This window comes from Artemia franciscana, unplaced genomic scaffold, assembly GCF_032884065.1.
Source record: "Artemia franciscana unplaced genomic scaffold, ASM3288406v1 Scaffold_1509, whole genome shotgun sequence".
NCBI lineage: Eukaryota > Metazoa > Arthropoda > Branchiopoda > Anostraca > Artemiidae > Artemia > Artemia franciscana.
In genome coordinates, this window is record NW_027062852.1 from 16043 (window position 1) to 33505 (window position 17463).

At 31.7% G+C, this 17463-nt stretch overlaps 1 long non-coding RNA gene across 1 annotated transcript in view; it reads left to right on the forward strand.

Moving 5' to 3' along the window:
- Positions 1 to 318: 318 nt before the first annotated feature.
- LOC136042580 (uncharacterized) overlaps positions 319 to 17463 on the forward strand; it is a 61486-nt gene continuing 44341 nt past the window's right edge. Inside the window, exon 1 of the long non-coding RNA XR_010621353.1 lies at positions 319 to 670. This is a non-coding gene — a long non-coding RNA (uncharacterized LOC136042580). The remainder of the gene's footprint in view (positions 671 to 17463) is intronic.

The window sequence follows — 17463 nt, forward strand, 5'->3', positions numbered from 1 at the left end:
ATATCAACACTATTTTAAATAATCCGTTTTTTAATGGCTTTCTTTTACTTAAAACTTTGGTATTCAAGTATTTCTGTCACAAATGTGGTATTAATTTATATTTTGTTAATGCTTCTTTGGTCAACTTGATTAATATTGGAACTAAACTAACTTTTATATCGCTTATTCGAGCTGTAGACAAATACTAGCTGTTCCTGAAAGAAAAAAATATTATTTGATTATTAAATTTTTTGTTTAAACGATTATTTACAATGGTCAAAAATTTATTTTTAAACAATTGCTTTGCTGGAAAATACATATTTTGTTTCAATATTTTCAGATAACTTATGAATTTGTTTCTCTCGATGTTATCAAAAAAACTTTTGAAAAGCCGATTATATTATCCCAGAGATACACCACGAAAGACAAAAATCACAAATATTACGATGTCAGTTGTCACGTTCGACCTCTCTATCCACAAATTTTTTCCTACAATAAGATAGTTGTTTTGGATCTTGACTTGGAATTTAGATGCCCTCTCCAAGATTTATACAAAGAATTTGAGAAAATGAATTCTTTTCAAGTAGCAGCAATAGCTTATGACCAGACACCTTATTACAGAAAAGTCTTTAAACTGTACAGAAAACAACATAGAGGAACAAAGATTGGTGGTCCCTCTCCAAATTTTCAGGTAAGATTAGCCGTGAGGTCAATATAGCTTAATACTATTGGTTGCAATTGGTTTTAGTCATTGACAACCAATCAAAACTATCTTATTTCGATTATATTGTTTTTTTTAATATCTTTATTATTCAACCTCTGATTATAGTTAAGTATAATTTTGGCCCTACCTTAAAGAGTTCATTCGTTATTGATAATAAAAACGAAAAAATCTTTTATTAGCTAAAAATCTTTTAAATTTCAAACAAATATCTTACTTAAGTCTATACCTTATTTATCTGACTCTACAATACTCCAGAAATCTCCTGCTAATCAGGCAAACAACGGCTCCACTAAGTTTGGATATAGTATAAAGACGATAGTCTAAGGAGCTGCAGCCTGGTATAAATTAAACCTAGACGAGATCTGTGTAGCTAGCAGATTATTTTGAATTAGTTTCCCCTACCATTTCATGATTGGTAATTAGATCGTTATACACTGAACATTGGGAAGTAAGCTTGTTTTCTTTGGCACGTAAATCTGTGTATCTAGTTATATAAATTGATTATAGAATCTTAATATTAATGATGTAACCTGAAATGTTGCAACCAGTGAACCATCATGGCTAAGTGGCTGGAGTGCTAGATTGAAAAACTTTTGTCTGAGTGGTAAGAGTTTTATCACTTAGGTGGTCGGTATTTGTGTTTGGGAGGGGGGTCAGTGGTGTAACCCTCTAAGCTCAGGGAGGGTCGACCAAGCTGTAAATAGGTACCTCTAAGGAAGGTAAGCAGGAATGGTGTCTACAAGCGCAAGATGGCTGGCTAACAACACTCATTTCACATCCTGGCTTCAGGGCCACAAAACGGAGATTAGCACAACCAGGTTGGACTTTAATGGTCTAGTGCCGTCAAACATAGATGCTACTACCAGACAAAATGGTGAAGAAACGAAAAATTAATGGTAATTCATCATCGCAGTGACAATAATGGAACGTGGTGAATTTGTTTTGAGTTTTGTTTTCCTTAAAATAATTACCGTAAGAAAAAACGTAGGAATAAAAAATATAAGAAAACTCAATTTGTCCTAGTTTGTAATTTGTTATTTATCTTATATTTCTTCCTTCTTCTCTTTTGCACAGAAAATGGCTGAGCAGGGGTCATTGCTGGAATGTTCACGTTATTTTCTTGTTTTTCTTGTGGTCTTAGATATTGTAGTATAAGTATTACTATAATGTAGATTTTTTAAGTTCTGTTCAAGCTTATTTTAAAGTTCTGTTCAAGGTCTTATTTTAAATGCCGAACGGATCAGGTGACATTGGGGGGGGGGGTGTTGGAGCGGAAAACCTAAAATCTTGGAAAATGCTTAGAGTGGAGGGATCGAAATGAAACTTAGTGGGAAAAAAGCACAAGTTCTAGATACGTGATTGACCTAACCAGAACGAAATCACTCTCTTTTGGGGAGTTGGGGGAAGGTTAATTCTGAAAAAATATATAAAATGAGGTATTTTGAACTTACGAAGGAGTGATCGGATTTTGAACTTCATCGGAAGAAATTTCACATTTGGAAGGAACTTGCAACTCAGATCTCATGTTTTAAATCCTGACCGGATCCAGTGTCATTGGTGGGATTTGTGGGGGGGGGGACAGGAAATCTTGGAAAACGCTTAGAGTCGAGATATCAGGATGAAACTTGGTGGGAAGAATAAGCACAAGTCCTAGATACGTGATTGACATAACCGAAACGGATTCGCTCTCTTTGGGGGAGTTGGAGGGGAGTTTTAATTCGGAACAAAAAAGAGGTATTTTTAACTTAAGAGCGGGTGGCCGTTCGTGGGGTATTGTTGAATTTGATATTTAGAAGGAACTCATGTCTCAGAGCTTTTATTTTAGACCCCGCCCAGTTCAGGTGACATTGGGAGAGAATTGGAGAGGGTACCAGAAATCTTGGAAAACGCTTAGAGTGATGAAACTTGGTGGGTAGAATATGCAAATTTCGTAGATACGTGATTGAAGAGGCCGGACTGGATTCACTGTCTTTGGGGGAGTTAGGGGGTTCGGTGCTTTAGCGACTTCGGTACTTCTGGACCTGCTAGTACGATGAAAATTTGTAGGCGAGTCAGGGACCTGCACAAATTGACTAAATAAGGTTGTTTTCCCTGATTCAACCATTTGGGGGGGGAGAGAGGGAAAATTAGAAAAATTGAGCTATTTTTAACTTACGGGTGGGTGATCGGAAACCTTTCCGATGAAAACCTTTCCTTCCTTCCTCACATCCATGCTGTAGAATTAAAGCTTTCAAGGAATCTGGGTATCATGAAGAAACTGAAGCACACATTCCCACGTAAAACCCTTACCCTTCTCTACAATGCGCTCATTAAACCCCACTTACAGTATTGCGTAATGGTATTGCAGTCAACGTTCAAATCACATCTGAAAAAACTGGATCCCATCCACAAGAATGCCTTGAAGATTATCAAACACACAGAAGATTATCTCTCGCTGAAATCGCTGTTTAAGCTTTCCTGCTTGGTTTTTGTTTTCAGATTCCTCTCCAGCATTCTTCCACCGCCTTTTAGGAATCTATTCTGTTCGGTATCTGAACAGCATCTTCCAATTACAGTACTATCTGCACAGATCCATATTCGACATACACCAACAGCGAGGTCGGATTTTTTTCGCCTGACATCGTCTGTGCTAAGGTTTACAATACCCTACCACTTGAACTGAGAGGTAGGAGCTCCCTTGGTTCTTTCAAAAAGAGAATAAAAAATTATCTTGTTTTGAATTAGTTTAATTTGAATAAAGATTCTAATTAGAAAAGTGACTTTAACCTTTATTGAGGTTTTTGTAAGGGAATTGGAGCTGTTTCCTCCTGGATGAAGAGGTGGGGACTTGTAAGGATCGTTGTATTGGTAGGGGCCATGGTTGTATCGAGGAGTGGAGGGGGATCCATAGTGTGTATTTATTTTTGAGGGGATAAGGGACTCAGCATGCATTTCTTGCACAGAGATGAGAGATTATGTATGTTATGACTGTTATAATTTTTTTTGTAAGCCCGAAAGAACTGAAAAAAAAATGAATTTTGATATTTAAAAGGACATTGTGTCTCAGAGATCTTATTTTAAATCCCGACCAGCATTAAGCCTCTGATTTTTCTTTTAAATTAATATATTGATTCTTGTAATTTTACCAGAGCTCATGCCATATGAGCTCTTGGTTCTTCCAACCTCGTCACAAGTGCCATATGAGCTCTATACTCTTGTTTAATTTCTTTTTTTTCAGTAGATATCCGACTTAGTTTTCTGGTTTTCGCCACTTCAAGTTGTGAAAACTGCCGCTAGAAATAGATAGGTTGCAACTTCTGCCGTATTTTCTTCTAGTATATTTAAATGTGTGCTTGTAACGTGCCTGTGTCTCCTTAAAAGTTCTGTTCCTTACGGTAATATTGGTTTGTCTTCTGTTGCATATGCGGACGACGTTCTTCTTGTTGTCCGAATTTGCCGTGGATTGCTTTCATATTTTACTATATTAACCAATGAACTATCTAAGATTTGATTGTCAGTTAGCGCGTCTAAATGCGAGTTCATTTGTTTAAATAGCCCTTATATGGTCGCTCCATTCTTTGCTGGGACTGCAGTTCAACCATGTTCTTCTTTAGATAGTTGGCTTGGTATGTCTATCGGTCCAATACTTTCCAAAACCTTTTTATCCCTAGTGAATCAAGCCTTGAAAAACCTACGCGTCGCTTACGTAAAAATATCCCCAAACAAAAGCCGCTACAACCGCAACAGTTTGTGCATGATTTATAACGCTTATTGCGCCCCTTTGCTTTTGTTTTTATCAGGCATGTCTCATCTGTTTCGTAAGAAAGTTCGCCATAATCTACGTGCGGCTTATTACAGATATTGCAAATTCCTTCTCTGGCTTCATAGGTGGCACCGAAACAGAAAAATAATTGCTCGATTTGGATTAATAGATATGCCTTTTTGGATTCGGTCGTCGAGTGATGATTTATGTAAAAATACTATCAAATTTATTCACATTTACGACCCTCTGCAGCCTTTTTTCCATATTGATACTGGTTAATTAGTCCTTGTTGTCTTCTGTTAGTTTGAAATTTTTTATTTATTTTTATTGTTTTTGTTTTTGTTTATTTATAATACTCCGTACTTCGTGTTTTTTATGCTTTTACGGGTAATAAAGTTCATTCATTCATTGTGCAGTTTGACCAGCCGTATGCAATGTGTCTGAATCAGCGGGTTTGCTGCAGGCCCGTGATTTTATAATATATGTCTGTAGGGAGTTTTACGACCATCTGAGTCGACTACACAGAATGCGGCTTGCTTGAGTGAAAACCAGCCAAAGGATATAGATGCCATACATTTTCATAGCGCATCTGAAATTTAACTTAAAAACTTGAGGTGGTTTCCTTGTAAAGGTGCTGAGGGTGAAACATGTCATCAAACTGTGAATCAAGACTTCATTTTCTTACTCTTTTTTTCTTTCAGTACGCTGACAGCCAGCGGCCTTCAGCTAGCTGCAAAAATTGTGTATTTTTGCTGCTCCCTTTTATTGAGCTTATATTTCTCTTATTAAAAAAGTCTGCAACTTACTCATTTGACTCCTTAATTTTAAATTTGAGTTTGTTTGCTGCTAAGGTTCTTACTTATTGAATCAGAGAATGAATTACTTCATCACCTTTTATCTGTTTTAAAGCCAATCCAAAGTTTATTTTTCTATTTCCAATATTTTTCCACCATTCCGACATGTTTCAGAATAACTCTTTATTTTCTCAAACGTGCCAGATTTGACCAAACACTAATCGCCAGAAGTTCAATCAGCTAGACCTTCAGCTAGCTGTGAAATTTTTGGTTTTTTTCTGCTCCCTTTTATTGAGCGTTGATTTCTCTTATTAAAAAAGTCTTCAACTGACTCACTTGGCTCCTTAGTTTTAAATTTGAGTTTTTTTTGCTGCTAAGGTTCTTACTTATTGAATCAGAGAATGAATTACTTTATCACCTTTTATCTGTTTTAAAGCCAATCCAAAGTTTATTTTTCTATTTCTAATTTATTTCCACCATTCCGACATGTTTCAGAATAACCCTTTATTTTCTCAAACGTGCCAGATTTGACCGAATACTAATCGGCAGAAGTTCAATTCTACGTGCACTGTGTTAATCCTGTCATGTAATCTGTCTGATCCAATCAGTATTTTTTTGACTGCACTTAATTGTTGATTGTCTTTTCCTTTCAAGCCGTTGTGTTGAAAATTGGTTCAGATTTTTTTTTTTGACTTTGTTGGGTATGTGCCAGCTAAACAAGAGGAAAAAATATTTTTAATATTTTTTCCATCATTACCATATGTTTCAGAAATACCCTGTGTTTTTTAAAACGTGCCAGATTTGATTGAACACTAATCGCCAGAAGTTCAACCCTACGGGAACTGAGTTAATCTTGTCATGTGATCTGTCTGATCTAATCAAGAGTTTTTTTTACGCCATTTAACTGTTTTGATATTCTTTTCCTTTCAAGCCGTTGTGTTGAAAACTGGTTAAGATTTTTTTTTGACTTCATTGGGTTTGTACCAGCCGAACAAGGGAAACGGTTAAAAACGATAAAACGGAAATTCTGGTTCTTGATTAAGATTTCCAAGAGAGGAATGACAGGAGACATTTTATAGGCAAGGAAAAGGGCTAAGAAGCCTTCAGAATGGCTTTAACAAAAAGGTAGCATGGGCTTGATATCAGAAATATATATATATATATATATATATATATATATATATATATATATATATATATATATATATATATATATATATATATTTAATATTGGAATTTTTAAAATTTAATATTGGAATTAATGACAAAGATAGAAAATTTCCTTACATATAGTAGACTGTAAAATTTCACAAGAATTTCCATAAGCCACGGCTTACGTACACAATCTGTCACTTAATGTAGTGTTAGAAAACTTAAAAATGGTTATTAAGAAGTCTTTTCATTTATACAATATGAGGTTTTTAAAAAAAGACACTTAAACTAAAAAAGCTAGATGGAAAACTGATTTAACAGCACAGTTAGTTCTAGATGTTACAGCCTAGACATGATTTTTAACTTTTTATAAACTGTTTTATAAAACACATATAAGATTAATGGTAATAATTATAATTAACTTGTGGAAATTTCTATGGGAGGTAATGCCAGTTCATTTATAGCTGACTTGTTTTTCAGACAACTAGAATATAATTATATGATGGATAAGAATAATCCAAATATTTTTAAATATGTTTTTTTTTAAAGATTTTTAGATGATATTTTGGTTTTAAATTGTAAGGAGTGTGTATAGATATTTCTAAAAATATTTATCTATCAGAGTTGGCTCTAGAACCTAGTAATGGCTGAAGTCTAGAAGATCATTTCTTAGATTTGAATATTAATATTTATGAAAATAATAAATTAGTTTTTAAAATGTATAATCAAACGGATGATTTTGACTTTGAATTGATTAACTTCCCGTTCCCTGAAAGTAAAATACATTCAAACATCACATACCAAGAATTTTACTCACAATTACTTAGATATGCAGAGACTTGCAGTATTTACACTCATTTTAAAAATAGATATAAAACTTTAAGCCTAAAATATATTTTAAGAGATTTCTCTGTAAAAAAATTTACTGATTTAAAATATTACTTATTTAAAAAATTATTTTTCATTATAATAAAATTTTAAGTAAACATGTAAGGAATTATCAAGCAATGCTTAGTGAAATCTATGGTTCATTTTGAAATATTTGTAATTGGGAATGCAGGTCCTTTACTTTTGACAGGAGATCGCCGGTGGAACTTGCCTACGATGTATTTCTTAGAGTATTAATATCCATTAACTTCCTAGAATTTTATTTAGGTTACATTTGCTTAGATAAAGAAGAATTTATAACATTTCACTGTGAGCATTGCTTGATAATTCCTTACGTATTTACTTAAAATTTCATTATAATGAAAAATAGTTTATACATATATATATATATATATATATATATATATATATATATATATATATATATATATATATATATATATATAAATATATATATATATATATATATATATATATATATATATATATATATACATATTTGTATATATATATATATATATATATATATATATATATATATATATATATATATATATATATATATATATGTATGTATGTATGTATGTATATATATATATATATATATATATAACACTATAGTAATCCTGTGAAATTATACATTATATATAATTTTGATAACCTTACATTGCAGAAAAAATGATTATGCATCGTCTTTCCAAACATGTTCATGACCAAACCATCCTACATCTTAAAATTTGACAAAATTTAATAATTTAAAATGATTGAAAAAAACGAAAAAAATATTCAATAAATATAACCCGAGCTATTCATCATTTGTATATTTCCAAATATAATCTAATATTAGCTGAAAAGTATATAGTTAACCTAATTTTAAGTATATTTAGTGTTTGAAATAATAATAAATCTTGATTATTATTATATATTGAATATTCAGTTTAATTGTATGTGCTATTTTCAAGACTATTCAAGATGTAAATAACAGATGATGCATAGAGCAAATTATTTTTTTAAATGAATGTTGTACCTTAGCATTATCAAATCCTCTAAACTATCTTGTGGGGCTATTACACGGTTATTAGGAGGCAAGGGATCAGCACCCTTAAGTCTTGCAAGGAAATATCATTAACATCCTTTTTTGAAAGAGAGATAAGGGCTTAGTGTCACCTCCCATAAGAAGTCCTTAATAGTTTTTGTGTTTTTTTTTGGGGCGGGGAGGAGGAGGGCTAAAATGATGGAGGACAAGGGACCATCTCCCTTAAGTTTCAGAATAGACTATCAATGATTATTTTTGAGAGAGATATCAGGCCACGGATGGTTAAGGATGACCTAAGCTAAGTTCTTGAATAATATTTTGGCAAACAGTATTTGGAGGGACATGGAAGGTCAGGGGTCCGATCCCATAAGTTTCAGAATCGAATATCGTTAAACATTTTTCGTTGAAGCCTCACAAAGCAGAGCCAGGGGTCAGGCCCCATACGTAAAACAAATATCGTTCATAATTTTTTTTCGGGTGTGAGGGGGTCCGGCCAAGGGTCAGCTCCCATAATTGTCATAACAAAACATCTTTGGTGGGTCGCTTTTTTTAGGGAAGGATCAGCATTATCTGATTTTTGAATCATTTTTAAAACTATATCATATGAACTGTATATTCTCAAGAGGGTAAAACATAAAACACCTGCCCCTGGGGTCTGGGGGTAGTGTTGACCCTTGATTTTCTTATTTGATCTTTGAAATTTTTTTAAGCAAAATTTCTATCTTAATATTTTTTCGGAAGTATTTGGGGGGAAAAAGTGAGGGGGGCTAGTTTACCATCAATCACTACTTACTCTTAGAGAAGAATACAAAAACTTCCAATTTCCAATCGAATCCTTTTGAAGCTTATACGAACATCCCTTCCGTAAGCAGTGTCTCTAAAAAAAAAAACTATTTAGTAAAAAATCGATGGCTTATGGGCTTGACTATAGATTAATTAATTAAACTTTTTCCGCGACAAAAGTTTTTCAAAGAAAAGCAAAGAACTCTATTGAACCGAGAACGAGTAAAATAAAATTAAATAATCTACAAACCTTTTGTATGAATGTACTGATAGCTATGAAAAAATAATGTATACAAAATTATCTTCGATAGAGAAGTTTTATACTAGATTAATAGAAGAAAATATTTCTGAAGAAGAATATATAAGAGCAAAATCTATTCGGCAACTATTTAATTGTAAAACACCACTAGATTACACTAAATTATACCTAAAAAGTAATGTTGTAATTTTATCAGATGTCGCTGAAAATTTTAAAACATATGTTTTAACAATTATAAACTAGATGCACTGCACTTGTAATCAGTACTAGGACTAACATGGGAAGCTTTTCTTAAACATTCTCATGTTAAATTTTCTTTATTTTCTGACGAAGATCAGAAAATAACTCAGTGTCTGAAAAGATATACAAATGCAAATAATAAATTTATGAAAAACTTTAATCAAACAAAATCTTCAAAATATTTAAATGTATTTATGTATACATTAGTGTATTTAGATGCTAAAAATTTATATAGTTGGGCTGTGTCACAAAATTTACCTGAATAAAACTTTACCTTTATTATTATACCCCGTCCATCTAAAAGAAAGCAACACCTGACACTATTACCAAGAATTAAAGGATTACATTGAGGCATAAGGAAATTAAGGATAATATGGAACCATTTACGAAGTCGATTTAGAATATTCAAGAGAGTTACACAATCTACATAAAGATTTACCACTAGCTCCTGGAAATCTTCATTATAATTAAGTACAACTCTAAATAAGAAAATAAAAAATATTGTGCATTATAAGAATTTAGAATTTTATTTAAAACATGGCTTTGTATTGAAAAAAATACATAGAATACTAGCTTTTACTGAGTCACTCTATTTAAAAGAATATATCAATGTCAGTACTAAATAATAACAAAGGGAAAAGAATGATTTCGAAAAAGATTTTTTAAAACTCTTGAATAATGATTGTTTAGGGAAAGCCAAGAAAATTCTTAGAAAAGGAGCTAGTATTGAAATAATCATCAGTGATTAACAAAGGCAAAAATAGTTAAAAAATAAAATTTTAGATCGGAAACGATCTTTAACGAGAATTTCTCGGTAGCCAACATTTCCAAGTCAAAAAAAAAATAGATAAACCTATTTATATTGTATACGCTGTATTAGAGATATCTAAGTTTCTGATATATGAATTTCATTATGAATACATTAAACAAAATATAATGAAAACATTGACTTATGTTACATGGATACGGATAGCTATGTTTATTATATTCGAACTGAGGATTTTTATGAAGGCCTTAAAGCTGATCTCCAACAAAATACAATAATTCAGATTATAAGAAAGATAACCCTTATAACTTCCTTGCATTTAATAAAATGTGATAGATATGATAAAGGATGAATTATCTGAAACAAAATTGTCTTAAGCTTCAAAGCTATAAGCTTCAAAGCCTTAAGTTTCAAAACTATAAGCTTCAAATCTTTAATCTTCAAAGTTATAAGCATTACAGCTGAAGTTTACTTAGTGAAAATTCTTACCAAGTAAATGGGTAAAAAAGTACCTATTAAAGTGTAAGAGTTTGGAAAAAATAAATATCGTTCTAAAAACGATTGATTACTAGCACCTCAATGGCCGTTTTGACCATGGATTTGTGGTAAATCTAGATGCAGTAAAACCAATTGACACGTGAACTTGATTTATGATTACTTATACTTTCAAAAAAAATTTCTGTATGATAAAGATTTTGAAGAACATAAATATAAAGATGTATTGACATGAATATCTTGGAATTAAAAACTAACAAGGATGTTCTTCTCCGAGTAATAATAAAAGTAATAGCATTGATGCAGATGAGCTAGTTCCCAAGGTTCAAATTATATCTATATTTGACGATTTTGTATCAGAAAAAGATCAGAAAAAATTAAAGATTTATTCGTTACAGGTAGAAAACGAAATAAACCAATAATCTGTATTTCTCAGAGCTCTTTTGATACAGCTAGAATTATACGATTAAACTGAAACTATTTTGAATTTTTCAAGTGATATAATTCAAAAGACATTGATAGAATCCAACAAAACCATGCATCTTACTTGAAAAAAAAATATCAACTATTTTAATTAGGCAACATAGAATAAAAGATTTTTACTAATTGATTTGAAAACAAATGAGGGATCTCTCAAGTACGGAGAGGACTTATATATTTGCTTAATAAAATTTGCGTTTACTTAATGAACAAGTTTGGAAGCTTAGGAAGTAAATATTGGAAGTAATAAGTAACGAAAGCAGATTACTAGATGATGATAGAAATCTTGATTTTTAATTGAAAACATTAGCTAATTTAGGTGATCTAAAAACAGAGAAAGATGTAAAAATTTTCAAAATGTGAAAATTATTTTAAACGGTTTCAAGTGTAAAGTTGAAAATCAAAATATTCTTACAAATAAGAATTTAAATGAGATATTAATTGATTAATTAAAATTCATCAATAACCTGACAATAAATTGACTAGAGTTGATGATAAATTACTTTTATTAAAAACTATCTTAAAAGTAACAAAAGAAGATATTAATGCAGAAAATAGAAGAATTAGAAATCTTGTAAACCCCAAAAATGGGGCAGATGCAATTAATTTTTCAACTTTATTGGTAAGCTCGGAGGGATTTATGGAGTTATCTGAACGTTTAGAAAATATCAAAGTTATAATAAATATACTTGAAAAATATTCCAATGAAGCATTTCAAAAGATAATGAAAGGAATATTGAAATAAAATCAAGCCTATGAAGTTTTTTGAAGAGTATTACGAAAATTTTTCTTTCAAATTTTATCTATAAAAATTATTATCTGATAAGTGGTAGAGTATACGATTTATCTGAATTTCAAAAACAACAGATTAAAACCTGTTTCGATTCAAATCAAAAGTGTAAAAAGTGAGTAACGCATACAAATGTGAACGAACGAGAACCTGCTAAGCTATTACTTCATAATAGACAGGTGAACAAGATTAAAAAATATAAAAATTAAAATAAAGGATGCGATATCGATATATTCTTCAAACAACTACTTCAGAATCGTCCATGATTATCGTTCTTATCGCATCATTATAAATTTGAATTCTATAAGAAAGCTGACTTCACTGAATACACAATTTTATTATCCCTTCTTCAAAAAGCAAAAATAAACTAATGTTTTAAGAAAAAAGAAAATTGACAAATTCGAATAGAAAATATTATTGTTGGAAAATAACCTGTTAAATTATTTCTTTTAAAGAAAACATATTGAACAAAATAAGGAAGAACATTAAAGAATAAAGATTTCTCTATAATTATATCATATCATCAACTAATTAAAAATGATAGTTCAGTTCTATTTTTAATACCAGTACTAGATGCATTAGGTAAGGCTTCTCTTACAAGTGGTGCAGCTGCATTAGGTGCAAATGCTGGAAAGAAAATTTTTGATCAAATTACTAATTCTGCACACGCCAGGGTCGAAGCCTTAACATTATCGGGGACCTTACCAAAATGTTTAAAATTACCCGGTACACATACAATTATTGGATCAGAAGTGATTGTTGAAACTTCAAAAAAAGTTGTTAGACCTAAGAAAATTCAAGAAGAAGTGTTTAAAGGACTTAAGTCAGCTTGAAACATCCAGAAAAGTTGCTAAAGCTGAGATTTCACAGTTCAAAGAATGCTCGCCTCCACAAAACTGGGTAGTTCAGAAAGAATAAAAAATCACATGATAATATTGACAAATAATGATATATGGAATGAACTAGGTCATATTCTTTATTTTGGAGGTGTTTTTTCTCGAGATAACATACTAAGTAAAATAAAAAAAATAGAATGTGGTGTGATCAATTATTAATTTAAAGGGTCACCTGGGACGCATTGGACTTGTTATTTCAATGATCCCAATTACTCATTTGCAGAATTTTGTGATTCTTTCGGAATTCAACCTGGAAATAAAAGAGTCGACTATTAAAAGGCATCAAAGAAGCAAATTGCCTATCACTCTACTTAAGTTGGAAATCTTAACGATTTGAATTGTGCACATGTGTGTGATGATTATATAAAAGAAGATTTAAGAGAATGGATACACAGAATTTTTTTTAAAGTTTGTTTTCAAATATAAATGGAAGAATAATTAGCGAAGAAATTATTTGTTTTTTTAGAAGTTTTAAACATTATGGAAGTGTTGTTAATGCTCTCTTTGTATCCAAATTATATTTAGTGCATTGGGATTATATGCTTTTGTTTTACTACCTCTTGCCAATTTAAGTCTTGGGACAGTTCTGATTGAAATACTTGAAAAATATCTAAGAATAGCAAAAAGAAAGGCTAAGTCTAAAACTGCTTATTCGCTCTACTTAAAATTGCTTGCTATGTAAAAATCTGATGATTGGTTCGAGAAGAATAACTAAACGAGAAAATGAATTACGCAAGAAATTACAGATTTTTCCTCGGAAAAAACATATGAAACAAGTAAAATTAAATAGTCATAAATATTGCGCAAAGTCGGTCGATTTTTACATATAAATAAAATCCTATACTTTCCACCCTCTCTTCATAATGCATATCTCATTATTAAAAAAAATCATATAAAATAAAGCTAATTGCCCCTTTCTATTTAAATTAGCCTACAGGCAATTTTGTTTCTGGTGCCAATTAAAATATTTTCCAGGAAACAAACACACTGACGTCAAAGGTTCTATTTCAATGATTAATTATCGTGTCGGAACTTTTGATGGGTTTAGCTAAACTTAATGATCTATACATATTCAGAATTCTCATTAAAAACAACTTTGTTCGATACGTATATTGAAAAAAATTATATCATCCCGACTAAACAAAAAAACATGATGGGAATATAATTATAGGTTGATTCTTTTCACAGTTCGAGCAAAGATGGCGTATATAGCATGTTTCTCTAAAATAAAGAAAACCATCGCCCAGGCCATTATCTATTCTTTTTATTTCTATAAATTCTTTACATGTTTAAATAAAAATATTATAATTAAATAATAATTATTTAACAATACAATTTTGAAATTTTTTCCAAACCTCTCCCCCAGGCTATTATTCATATTTTTGGTTTTGGTGATCTCAGCCAGGGGTTTGAGATAAACCCCTCAGGGTTTTGTTTGGAGGGAAGCTGGCTACTTCTTACTTCTCGATCTGGGCCCCTCTTGTCCGATTTTGTTGACGTCGTCAACTGATACACGATGTAACAGTGAGTGTCAAATTGTTGGAAGGCAACCAATGATCAGGCAATCGCTTTACCAGCATGGCCATCTTCGGCTTGCAGTGAAACTTTATTTTTTTTTAAATAGCATTTGAAAGGCTTCTGGTAACGTTTCAGGCGAAACTGGTTTGTATTTGTTCCCAGAACTTTGAATAACGGAACCTGGGAAAAAACCAGAGTTAATTAAAAGAAAGAAAAGCGACCATGGAAGTCATTGATAATAAGTAATATGTTAATATAAAAATTATATTGGATTTGAATATCCACTAAACATTAAATTATTAAATTTTATCTGTGTTATAGGAAAAATGGAATATAATTAAACCCTTATTTCACAAATTATTCAAATTCCTATTTCACAAGAACTGTTACGATCTTAAAAAGCTGGATAGAAAACTATAAAAATGATGGAAACTTCCATTTAAAATGGTGAAAACTCAATTGAAAAGGGGTTAAATTAACGGGGTGATCTAGAACCAGTATTCAGATTTTGAAAACTATAAAAATAAGACCAATTTGATTTCCAAGGACCTGTCTTCCTGTTAAATGAAGGGATGGAAAATCGTAGAAATGTGCAATAATTGATGTTAAAATGATGTAAAATCAACAAAAATAATTTTAAAAAATGAGTTAGGCGGGGCAAAACATATATTTTCTATACTACTATTATACTTAGAGTCCATCAGTTCGTGTTTTCGTGAGCAAAACCCTTCGTGATGCCACCAAAACACCTCACATCACCACGGAGTTACATAGCTGCATCCTGTTTCTAACCTTTTTCTCACAAAAAAATAAGCCTAAAAGTCGAAAATAGAGCACAGGTTTTATTTCGACAGCGGAACTTAAAATTTTATTGTTAAAATGCTATAGTCAAAGGCAATTCACACCATTAGAATGAAACATTTTTTTAACCGAGCCTTCTCCATGTTTCCAATGGTTTTACAAAGTTTATTGTATAGTTGCACCCTGCTGCACCTGTCATCGTCATTTAAACGTTTTCTGACTGATAAATATCGCAACGGTATATTTTTCATTGTTTGCTATTATTTCCCGGCAATGCTCAACCTGTTTCATACTATGACTGGCAACTGGCACCCCTTCATCATTCATAGGACATTTCCAGACAATTCTCGTTAAAAATAATTCACTAAGTCAAAAGGCTAATGTTTTCGCAAGCCGACTCTCCATAGTACATCAAGTTGCAACACTATTACTTATCCTTTGTCACCCTTCTCCAGCCCCTCACCATTCAAAGAAATTTTCCTGATATTTCCTTTTTAAAAATAAGATTTAAATTCATTGGTTCTTGTTTTCACAAGCCAACCCTCTGTGATACACCATCTCAATTCATGCCACTCTGCTAAACTATGACTAGCCTTTTTAGCCCCTTCTGGGATCCCTCATCATTCCCAAAACATTTTCTTGATATATTTTTTAATGAAACATTTAATCCAATGGTAATGTTTAACTTTCCACCCCCAAACAAGATGTCCCCCATGACAATACACACCACCGTGGCAAACTACAAATGGCGAACGACACCATATGGTGCACATTATTATGCATATTCTATTTTTATCGAGCATTTTCCTGCAAAAATATTCGTTTACAGAAAATCGATCGTTTAAACTTAATGAAAAAATTCCGATTAGTGTTTCTTGTGATGGATCCTAGCATTTGAGGCGAGCATGGCACACAATGTATTACTCCTGATGAAACCCCTCTAATGCGAATTATCACACCTAAGCCTTTTTCAGCACTTTTTCTTCAAAAAAAAATAATAAACTAGAACATGACCATTGTTCTTACTTGAACAGTGAAAACTGCAATTTCATTGCTAAATTCTGGTGTTCCATGACTAATACTAGTCCATGACACTCAGTGGCTGACTAACAACACACTTTGTCAAGCATTATAATATATATGATTTTTTTTTCTTGGAACCTTCTGCATGCTGATTTGTATTCGTGAACCTTGTTGCATGTTGATTTTTCTCCTAAAGAAACGGATTTTGTTCATCGAACTTATAGTGTCTTAATATTTTGTTCTTGGAACTTGTTGCGTGCTGATTTCTGTTCATGAAACTGGTTGCATGTTGTTTGTTATCAGTGTAAACCTTCTATATTGATTTTCCTTATCAGGAAACTAATTTTGTTCATGGAATTTGTTGCAGGCTGATTTTTCTGTGTAGAACTCATTGTGCGCTGATTTTCTTTTGTTCGTGAAACTTGTTGCTAATTTTTTCTCTTCGTGAAAGTTGTACATTGATTTTTCTCCGCGTGAAACCAATTTTATTCGGGGAGCTTGTTGCGTGCTGGTTTTTGTTCATGGAACTTGTCACCTACTGTTTTTTGTTTTGAAACTTGGTGCTTGCTAATTTTTCTCTTCTTGAGCTTGTCCACTGGTTTTTCTCATCATGAAACTTATTTTGTCCAAGGATTTTGTTTTTTGCTGATTTTTTTGTTCGTGGAATGTGTTGCATGCTGATTCTTTTTCATGATACTTATTGCATGTTGATTTTTCTGTTCGTGAAAATTGAATATTGATTATTTTCTGCAAAAAATTGACTTTGTTCATGGAGCTTTTTGCTTGTTGAATTCTTGTTTCTGGACCTTATTCCATACTGCATTTGTTTTGTTTTTTATTCGTAAATTCTCTTGCATATTGATTTTTCTTTATCAATATTATAATAACTTAATATTACAGAATAACTAATAATATAGTATTTATACACTGATTTATACACTTATGCACTAATTTTGCTGTAGAACTTGTTGCGTGCTAATTTTGTTCATGGAACTTTTTGTTTGCTGATTTTAGTTTGTAAAGCTTGTTGTATCTCAATTTTTCTCTTAGTGAAACTTGTACACTCATTTTTCCACCGATGAAGGTGATTTTGTCCA